The sequence below is a fragment of the Limulus polyphemus genome, unplaced genomic scaffold, assembly GCF_000517525.1.
Source record: "Limulus polyphemus unplaced genomic scaffold, Limulus_polyphemus-2.1.2 Scaffold2494, whole genome shotgun sequence".
Lineage (NCBI taxonomy): Eukaryota > Metazoa > Arthropoda > Merostomata > Xiphosura > Limulidae > Limulus > Limulus polyphemus.
Window position 1 is genome coordinate 41135 of NW_013668104.1, and position 11707 is coordinate 52841.

Sequence of the window (11707 nt, forward strand, 5' to 3'; positions counted from 1 at the left end):
ACTTTTTCGTCGAATTTTCTTATTCTCAAACCGTACTTTACGTTACTCCATGTTTAGTTCGATATTCCTATACATCAATTTCAATAATAAAACATTATTATAAAATCAGAACATTGTTATGGTGTTCGTTTTCGATTTTGTTATAAATAAATTTTAATTTGCTATTTTTTAAAGCAATTGTTTTACTCCCACGTCCTATTGTCATATCCACGGAGGGGTGGAAATGGAAAGGGGTGGTACTAGTGGACGAATATGTTTGTTGTTTTGTGCGAAAGAATATAAATGAAGTTAATTAGAACTGGTTTATTTCTATTCGTATATAGGGACGTAAATGTAATGGATACGTAAGGCAGGAGTATATAGGACCATCATTGAAACGATGATTGCTGTTTCCACCAGAGTGAAGTGTTTGTTATATCTTCCACCTAAGATACAAGGGCATCCTGCTAACAGAAATACTGTGTCCTTTTTCTTGTCGCAAACTTGACCAAATGACCCATTAGATGAAACAAAACCGGTACGAGTGGATAAAAGTAAAAAAAAATTACAAACTTTTACAAAATCTGGTTAAATATCATGTTGGAGTGAGAAGCTGTTACTACTCTGTTGACTCCTGTTTCCTGGTGATCCAGTTGCAAACTCGGAATGTTTCTTACATTTGTTTTTCAGTTTTATATCTTCTTTAACTGATAAGATGAGAAATTACCTTCTGTTGACTTTACACCTGTTTCCTTGTACATTAGCTGTTAACGTGTAATATTACGCCCCATTAACTTTGCTTCTGTTTCTGTTGGCTAGTTGTTAGCACGAGTTATTACCTCCTACTGACTTTACTTTTGTTTCATTGTGCACTAGCTATTAGCATGGAGTAGTACCTTCTGTTGACTTCTGTTTCCTGGTGCACTAACATGAGACATTACCTCCTATTAGCTTCAATTATGTTTCCCTTTGCACTAGCTATTAGCGTGGGATATTACTTCTTATTGACTCTACTTCTGTTGCCTGGTGCAATATCTATTAATATGAGATATTACCTACTTATGGGTATACTTTGTTTATGGCGCATTAGCTGTTAACATAGATATTACCACTTTTTGTGCTTGCTTCTGTTTTTTTGTTTTTGTTTTTTTAGTATTCTAGCTGTTAATTAGGGGTACTTCCTCCTTCTGTGTTACCTCTATTTCTGATGCATTTGCTATCAATGTGTGATATTATGTACCTTGTGTTTACTTCGTATCTTAATAAATTAGTTGTTAACTTCAGTTTCTTGGTATTCTAACTGCTAACGCGGTATATTAACTCCGTTTGCTTTTACTTCTATTTCATGGTGCATTACCTGTTAACATAGGATATTATTTGTGTGTGTGTGTTTACTTTTGTATCTTAATGCAATCGCTGTATGTATATTATCTAATATGCATTTACTTGTGTCTTTTAGTGTTAACAAGTTATATGACCTATAACAGAGGATATTATTTATTTCGACTTTTTTCTATTTTCTGTTGTAAAAACTGTTAATGTGATATTATATCGATTATGTTATAACTGCTGATTCCTGAGGATATATCTTCTACTTTTAGTTTACTTTAGTCTCATGATTAACATGAATTATTAACTTCGATTGAGTTTAATTCCCATGTGCTTACTTCTGTTTCCTAGTGAATGGTAGTCAGCATGAGATTTTACTGATCTTCTGTTTACTCTAGTCTACTGATTAACATGGATAATGAACTCTTTTGTTTACTTCTTTTTCCTGATAATATCCGTTAACATGGTAGCTTACTGAGTGTATTTGCTGTTAACATTGAAATATTATAGGTAATGTTGTTTATTTCTGTAGGCTTTGTAAGCTGTTACTTTGTAATATTACCTGTTTATGATTTACTTCTGTTTCTTGTTTTGCTGGCAACTAAGTTAAGCTCAAAATTATCTGAAAGTAAAACAGAAAATTGTTTGTTTCTTTGGGATATATACATGCAAAGCTACACAAGAATTATTTATGCTAGCCATTGCTAATTTTGATCTACTAGGCTAGAAGAAAGCCATCTAGTCAACAGCAAAGCTACACAAGAATTATATCTGCTAGCCATCGCTAATTTTGATCTACTAGGCTAGAAGGAAGCCATCTAGTCAACATCAAAGCTACACAAAAATTATATCTGCTAGCCATCGCTAATTTTGATCTACTAGGCTAGAAGGAAGCCATCTAGTCAACAGCAAAGCTACACAAGAATTATATACGTTAGCCATCGCTAATTTTGATCTACTAGGCTAGAGGGAAGGAAGCTAGTCAACAGCATCCACCGCCAACTCTTGGGCTACTCTAAACGGCTGCGTTTTTTTTTTTGTCTCCACCAAGCTCTACCAAAAGAATGATATTTCTGCTCACAGAAGGAGAATACAAGACGTACGACGAGACAGCAAAGATGGTGGAAAAAAAAGGTAAATTTTTGTAGCTTTGAGTGGATTTGAATTTAGTTTCGGATAACAAATATTGTGCATTCTACTACATTATTGCAGCCGCTTCCAGTTCTTGTTTAACTGATCACAGCAATACATAAAAAAATAAGAATCTTCCATATAAATTTCTAATCTTTAACTGATGAATTGTAATTTGTTAAGTTTTATTATTATGTTTTTTGTGCATAATTTGATAATAACAATAATTAGTGGATAAAAAGCTTTCCTTCATATTTATTGCAATGATGGATAACAGTGGACGTCGTCGCCATATTTCTTTTGAAGTCTGCACGGAAGAAACGGCAGAGTTTTCTTATAAAGGAAGAGTCCAATAAAATATGTGTAGACCTTTGCTGGAAGAGGTAGATACCATAAAAACTTGCCTATCGATCAGTGGGATTAGACTGTCACTCTTATTACGATCTCTCGGCCCTAAAGTGCGAAGCGCGATTTTTTTTACGGCAACGGGACCCAAACCATGGACCTTTCCATCCACAATCCAGCATGCTAACCACAAGGCCATGCCCCGCCCAAAAATTATCTGAAGACGTGGTTTTAGTCGATAATAATATTTTGTTTTGATAAAAAAAAACTATAGTCAAAAACGAAATAAGAAAAATAATATGAGGTATATTTATTTAAAACTGGTGTGTGTTTTTGTGTTACAGACATTGGGCGTTTATTTGTTTTAATCACCTTACCACAAAGTTTATGTAATAGAAGCACACCATAAGCTAAATTTAACGACGATGAGTCACCATCACAAGATTCTACATTGTATACACGTACGGCCATGTAGGCAGCCTCGTTATAATTTATTCATGGGATCATTTTAACGTTTTAGTGCTTCTGTATTGTATAATAGCAGTAGTAGTTACGTTAAAGACACCTTACCACAACTGATTCGTGGAAAATGACATGACATATCGTGAGGTATCAGCTATGATATATTAGTAAATTAGCACGTTGTAGTTGTCCCCATATATCTACCAAGACACACATATTAAAAGTGAATACATAATTCTTATTTCATATACGTTTACCATTTTGCATGTTTAGTGCCTGACTTTCTGATTTTAGAGTATGTTTTTCTGCAGTTTAATTGTTATATTCATCGTTTGACTTCAATGCTTAGATTTATTTATACTAGTTAATATATTATATGGTTTTAAGTTAAATGCCTTATTTGTAATGTTTAATCTACGACATGATTTCGCTGTGAATTATACGAATTATGCATGGTTCGCGTCCCGTTGCCGTAAAACCCCCATGTTCCCCATTTTGGGGCAGTGAATGTGCTTCAAGATTCACACTAAAATCCCACTGAGTAAAGAATAGACAACGCGTTGGTGTTTCTTGTTGTTAATTGGATGCCTGTCTTTTAGTCTGTCATTTCAAAATTAGGGATACGTACAAATCCATCTATATACCTTTGTGAGAAAATTCTAAAACCAACAGCAAAAAAAAATTAGCTGAACAAGTTTGTGTAATGTGTTCTGATGAACTAACAGCATCGCCCTCTAGTATCGAATTTAAAATTTTGAAATTACTGAGATTAAGATTTAATTTCTCTGAAGTGGATTCTATCTAAGATTAATATTCTGTAGAGGTTTTACTTGTTTCATAGACACTCGAATAGTGCCCTCTGTCAAATTCTTCCCTAATTAGCATGTAAGACTATCAAGAGACCTATTTACATAGGTCGTTACAGCGCGTGGTCGGACGCATTCCTGTGTTACTCTCTAAAGTCCCCAATTTCAGTAAAAGCGTTGTTACTAATGAAATTCTTCAAAGTTAGATTAACTAGGCGTTGTAAATATTTTTATCATGAAATATATGCTAATTCTAATATAATTGGAAAGTTCAAACATAACAGTTGTCCACGATAAGAGCTATGTTCTCAACTACTAAGGTCAAACTCTCCATTAAGCGTACTTGTAAACAAATGTTTTTATCATAAAATAGATGTTAATTCTAATATAATTGGAAAGTTCAAACATAACAGTTGTCCACGATAAGAGCTATGTTCTCAACTACTAAGGTCAAACTCTCCATTAAGCGTACTTGTAAACAAATGTTTTTATTTATATTATCTTGAGAAAGTCTCGTTAACTAGTAAACAGAAACTGTTGTTTCTGTTTATTCTCACAGAGAATCACGAAGGTTCACTGTATAGATTCGAGCCGCAAAAATGCCGACGAACACGTTCCGCATTTTCAGCTATGGGGGCGTTGTAACTGTGTCAGAATAACAACAACAAAACATTATTATCAACTATAGGGGCGTTGTAACTGTGACAGAATAACAACAACAACAACAAAACATTATTATCAACTATGGGGGCGTTGTAACTGTGACAGAATAACAACAACAACAACAAAACATTATTATCAGCTATGGGGGCGTTGTAATATGACAACATAACAACAACAAAACATTATTATCAGCTATGGGGGCGTTGTAACAATGACAGAATAACAACAACAACAACAACAAAACATTATTATCAGCTATGGAGGCGTTGTAACTGTGACAACATAACAACAACAAAACATTATTAACTAACTGGTCGGCCTCGCTCTACCTCTAGTTAGCACTTTAAAATCGGGGATAGCTATGCCTGAATTTTAGGAGTTTCTGATCTGACTGCTTAGTCAATGTGATGCATAACATGCTGTTTAATACTTAATACGTCTTTATACTGCGACACAAACTTTATAAACAGAAAACTAAAAGTTTCACAAAATCACACCACAGTTTACAATTTGAAACCATTATAGGACCAATATTGATCAACAGTTGCAGAGATACACTTCTTTTATTGTATTGACAGCATCTTTCAACCTCAGTTTAAAATCTGCTAATAATCAACAGCGGAATCTGGACAGATAAACGGAAAAATAAGTAGGTCGATAAAAACGGATAGTTACAAACGGCAAAGCTCTTACATAATTATGTGTTAATGACCTGCATTAAGGCCTGTTGATGAAAACGTTTACGTTGAAAACTTGAATTATTGTATAGTTTTAAAGGTGAAAAGATAAATAATTATATTTCACATACCAATTAAACTCTCTATTTATTAGTTTGTCTATAACCATTAAAATATCGTTACGAAAGGGGGTTGTGGTATGGTCTGCCCTATCAAATTTGTGTATTTAACAATATCGGCATTTATGATATTGATAGTCATAATCACCCCTGTTACCGGAACGTGAAGCCACTTTATCCCCCAACATTCATTCTTTGTGACCTCAAAACAGTGGGTATGTCGAAATACATTCTACACTTGGCTGCACGACATCAGAGGCCTTGAGTGTGCATGTTTACAGAATGCGTGACCCACAAAAGCTCACGCGCCGCTTCGCTGCAACCCTTTATCGCAACTAGTAACCCTAGCGTCCCGTCTTCCAGCATCTGGCTCAAGCAGGGAACCACATCGACATCTGTTCGTTGCGAAATAACAACCCCCCTCTTCCTTCGTCATAACCTCCTACTTCCCAAAGCACAGCTGCCCTTTCCTCCAAAAAGAATAACTATAGTGAATAGATAGCTAAGAATGCTTGCTGAGTAAGTAAGAAGAGAGCGTGTTTATTCAAACCCTGACCCTTTCGTTTCTATCCCCTGTCTTCATTTTTTCTTGTGTATTGACTTTCCTGTATATGTATATTGTATCATTGGTACACAATATATATCGTTGTTGTTTTTTTTTTAATAATACTGGCAACAAAGGTTTAATTGCCACATAGCTTGTTTGTCTATCTGATCAAAAAGTACCAATGATTATGTGTTATTTCTTACACTTATTTAAATGTGGACAATGTTAGAAGATAAATAAAACTGATTTGAATTTATAGCAACTTCAGAAATAAATGTACACATGATTGATCACGGAAGTCTTTGTTGCTATTGGTTAAATTAGGATAAATGATAATTGTATCATAATAACAGCAAATAATCAGTGCGTTTGTTTTCAATACACACGACATACATGTGTATGAAAATCAGGTTCCTTCCTCATATGAGTGACTCTTATAACTTTTTCCTGGTGTGTCACTTTTAAGATCTGGGTTCCTATCAACCACAAACTGTCCATTCAGATGTGTATCTGTATTTGTAAGCGTCCAAGTCAGTATCCTAATTGCCAAATTTAATATCTGTATCCAAATTTACCGTTTTGAAAATGGTTTGTGTATCAACCAAAGATTTTGAGTTTAAAATCCGTGACTGTAAACTCAAATGGCTCTGTCTAAAGTATTAATTTCGAATTTAGTCTCAAAATTATCACATTCTTAGATCTTCATTGGAAATATTCAGTAGAGAGTATGAATTGAAACATTTCGACAAGGCACCTTTCAGGTATGTTAAAAAAAAAGACTATGTGTTTTGTAATAGAAGTTCTGTGACTGAATTTCTCAAGTTTGTGATCAAGTTGTTCATCGAAAAACTGCATTCACACTTCGCAACAGGACTGCGTCTAATCTTATCAGTAAAAGACCTGTGTTCATACTTGACATTAAAATACTTATTGTCATAGTTGATATGGGAATTCTATGTCGAGAGTTGTTAGTAAAATGCCCATGCTAAGATACGTCGTGGAATTCCCGTGTCTAGATTTGTTAATATTAATAAAAGGTCTGTATCCAGAGTCTACATAGCATATCAGTGCTCAGGTGTTTCAATAAAAAAGATTCTGTCCTGAGTTTTTAAATTGACAAAAAAATCACGAATAATAATATTTGTTTTATCTTTGTTGCTAGTTAAGCACGAAGCTAAAAGTCAACTATGTTTACTGTACTAACTACGAGTGCTGAAATCCGGTTTTTAGCCCTCAGACTTACCGCTGAGTCACAGGTGGACAATGTCTACTTTCTAACCAATTGTATTATGCAAAATGTTGAAAAACTCTTTTTTTTTTAGTACACTCCCTAACATACGAAATGTTTGCAAAGAGACAAAAAAAAAAAAAAAAAAAAAGAAAAAAAAAAGAAGAAGAAGAAGTGAAAAAGAAAGGAAGAAAAACGAATCAGTTAAAACCAACAAACTTGAGTAACTGAAAATAGCTAGTATGAAGACTTGAGGATGCCGTATTTCACTTAAAATGTTATCAATTGACAAACGAAAACTTTTCTCGAAAAGATACGTCCAAAACCACCCTATCTAGGAGTTTCCGGATTGAACTTACTTTTAATATTCAACAAATTGTAGCGAAAAGACACCCCTTTGCTCCTGAGGGGAGTGTTAAACTTGTTAGAAATTGAATAAAAAAGCTCGAGAATATGAAGGAGATGACTGCTAAAGAAAAATAATTAAAAGGTCAAAATGGAAGAAGTAAAGAGTATGGACTGTATATTTTACCTGTTCGACTCGCTCTTGTCAGGTGCAGCACAGGTTTCACGTTTGTTTTTTGAAGTTAAGCACAATGGGCTATCTGTGCTCTGCCCACCACGGGTATCGAAACTCGGTTTCTAGCGTTGTAAGTCCGCAGACATACCGCTATGCCACTGGGGGGGGGGGGTACAAGTTTCACGTCACTATCCAGAAACTCCATTGGTACAGCACAAATACTTTGTCAATATTTTAAGATAACTTATAACCTTCATTATTCCTCTCAATCGTGTGCCAATCAATCAATACAGAAAAATCCAGTTAATCCAGGGGTTCCGACTTGAACACGAGCGTTAAGTGCGATGCACATTCCACGGTCTTATACAATCTCGCCTTTCCTGTCAATATTTTGCCTCTGAATCAACTTTTTTACTCCCTTCCTCAAGCACCTCTTTCATATATAAACACCTTTAGCACCTCTTTCATATATAAACACCTTTAGCACCTCTTTCATATATAAACACCTTTAGCACCTCTTTCATATATAAACACCTTTCCTTTTCTCAAGAAATAAGATTGGCTTGAGTAGCTGAGGTAGAATACAATTGTTAGACGGTCTTGGAAATGCTATATGCAGTGATCTATTTTAGCTACGAATGTTAAGAAGAGCCATGATTCATCCAAGATAGGAAAGTATAATAAATATTAAAAGCTGTGACAAAACGATAAAAACAACAACAAAATGCTACCGTGGAACCTTATTTAGACCTAAAGGAGTTATTGGAATTTAAAATTTGTTAATAACGTCTAATTAAGGAGTATTTTGTGAACCATTGATTAATACTTGCTTACCAGTCAAGAGAATCACTTTCAAGTTTTGTGCTCCAGGAGTCAAATATAAACAAGAGGGAATCCTCAATAGCCACGGCACTTAAAATTCTTTTAGGTAAGATTAAATTAATCCATGAGACCTTTTCCCCCTTTTTATTAGCTATATTTTTTTGTGCGCCATCAATACCAAGCGTGGGGCGCGCGTATACTCGATTCGATTTTATTACTCATCACGATCTCTACCAGCCTACCCTCAAATTGAAATTATTTTAGGCAGGATTAGAGTAAATTAATCTATGAGACCTCGAGCGTGGTTAAATACACCAATGGAAAGGGTTTGACCTCCTGAGTCCGAAACTGTAATTAAATCTCAAATCGGTCAAGAGATGACAGAGCTGTGAACTAAAAGTTTGTACTTGGGAAAAAAAACAAACAAACTCGGAGCCATTCTATGAGCCGCTATGCCGCGGCTAAGAAGGAATTAGGTTTTTACATAATCGCACCGTATTTACCGTACGTTTTTTTCAACTCACCTACTACACATGCGAAGAAACTCTCAAACTGGTGTTTACATTAGACACCTAGTAGTTAGAAGCGGGAACTGTCTAAGGTTTTATGTTCAGGGTCAAGGTCGTAATTTTTTTTTTTTAATTTAGCTAAACGCTTTGAACTCACCTACAGTGATCCCCCACTACACATGTCAAACAAGGCACCGAAGTATGCATATTATAACATAATGAAGGCAGCCAGGGAACTGTCGGGATTTACTTATGTTTACCCTCATGAAAAGCAAAAACATATGATATCAGTACTTAAACAGAACACTTAAAAGAGGTAGCAAAGTTGGAAAACGAGCAACAGCAGAAATGCATCAAATCTCGATGAAATGCCAACTTAAATATTCTATTTGTTTAAATACACCCCAGTGGCTTAGTAATAAGTCTGCAGATTTACGATGCTAAAATTCGGGTCTCGATACCCATTGTGGGCAGAGCACTGATAGCACTCGTTGTGTAACTTTGCGCTTAACAACAAACAAAACGAATAGTTTAAGTTTGATATGAGACTTTATACAAAAACTCGACCCTATTTAAAAAACTCGAAACTTAAATAGGGATTTCATACTTTGATTTGTTTTTGCTTTTGCTTATATTTTTAACTAAGCTATCTTTCTTTAGGTATGGTGTCGTACTTATAATACATAATGCTACACAGATTTAACTGTATATGATGAACTATTTGTGCATTATATTGAAGCTTAGATACGCTGTTCGAATCAATTATTAAAGTAAAACCATTGTTATAAGATAATCTCAATCACCACTCTCTGTTAATTGTAATGAAAACCAAACATTTGTTGACCATTTGCGGTATTCCTAAAAAACCTTTCAGGGAGTTCCTACAGATAACAAAAGGTTCTATCAGGAAGTATATTGCTGAGTAAATCTGAATTCTGATTTTGATTGAATTTAACCAATCTTTTGTCTCAAAACATAAGGGCCCAGAGCAGACTGTGGAGCTGATGTTCCGTCGTTTCCGTTTCTTACCACAGACACACAAAATCACATCTTGCATTCTAAGACTGTGAGCGAAGATCAAATCCCAGTCTTCAGTCTGACAAGAGGTAGCAGTGGGTGGTATTGACTAATTACCTTCCAAAATTAGGGATTAGCTAGTGCATATAGCCTTGCTCAAAGTCCAGCAAACAAACACACTCGAAAGACAATCAAAGTAACAAGTGCAGAAACTTCACTGGAGAGCCGTAGATCTGTCTAATGGGAGATTTAGTTATAGATTTGTCTTTATTTGAAACCTATTTGTTCCAAACTGAGAGAATATAGAATAGTCTTTAATGCCATTCTTCTCCGTGCATGTGTGTTACGGACACCACTGTTGATTATTACAATACAAAAATAATGGAGGATATATCCTCAAGATATCACTTGACTCACCTGTGGAAAAAAATCGCTGGTCGCCTTTACATAGTGTATTATACTTTACAGCAATTCTTTGGGGAATGACCCTAAACAGTAGTTAACTAGAGCAAAAGGAACATAACCGCATTTCTTGATCATTTTTTTATTGTTAAAACCACCCTTTGGTTATAAATGTATGAAAATATTTGAAAATTATTGGTGAACTTAAAATATTCATTCTTCTAACTAAAAAGAAGGTAAGAAATACTAGGTATACATCTGCATACTGTACAGGTATGTGATCAGAAATGTTAATGCTTAACCATTTATCACAAACCACATACGTACACCCACGTATATATAGTGGTCTCTTACAGTTTGGTCTCAGTTGTTACCTTGATGTGCAGTCATCATGTTTTCCTCAGAGAAGGTAATTGGATATTTCACTCATGGAGAGAGCCATCGTACAAATGTAAGCTAGCCAATTACAGCACATTGTTGTAAGTTAGCTCCAACTGTTTTAAAGTATCATCAGCATAATATTCTAAACCAATGGTGGGCGATTACTCAGTCTCCTGGACAAGACAGATCATCACTACACAAGCAGATAACCACTATCTATTAATTCATAGCACTAATAAAAACAGGTTCCGAAATTTAATCATACATCCATAGCTAGAACTGGACACTGTGTGTGACGTATTTATTATTATATATTTATTTGAATATCAATGTTTGTTGAAATTTAATTTATATTTAGAAATGTACATAAATTATACTGTTAAATGTGTATTGCGAAACTCCCGCCTGTTCTCTGAAGTTGTAGAGAATTCTCGAGTGTAAGAATCAACAATATACGTGTGTACATAAACGTTAGTGTATCTTTGTATTGTTACGTAATCTGAATTTTCGAGAAACTCTCTACACGCCTATAAATATAACCAATGTGACGCGCCAAAAAGCAGTATCTATTATTGGGTTGCTATAGTTGGCATACTATAAACCTCGGAAGCTATAATTGTGATTAACGCTTATTAATCGAGAACTTCAGATATATTGACCAGGAATGTTTATAAATTTCGAACATTACAAACCATTCAACTTCAGTGGATTCACATCGGACATAAGTACTTTTACGAAAACATTATCTAACGTCATCGGTAGGAAAAATC

General features: G+C 34.8%; 1 protein-coding gene across 8 annotated transcripts in view; it reads left to right on the forward strand.

Moving 5' to 3' along the window:
- Positions 1-11707, forward strand: part of LOC106467118 (headcase protein-like) — a 94721-nt gene that overhangs the window by 34942 nt on the left and 48072 nt on the right. For 3 of the 8 annotated variants that reach the window (XR_002612355.1, XR_002612354.1, XR_002612356.1), the window contains exon 3: positions 2031-2442. The exons of 3 other annotated variants lie outside the window; for them this stretch is intronic. The gene's annotated coding sequence lies outside the window, so the exon portion shown is untranslated. The remainder of the gene's footprint in view (positions 1-2030; positions 2443-11707) is intronic. 2 more of the 8 variants (XR_002612357.1, XR_002612358.1) reach the window with 2 other exon arrangements.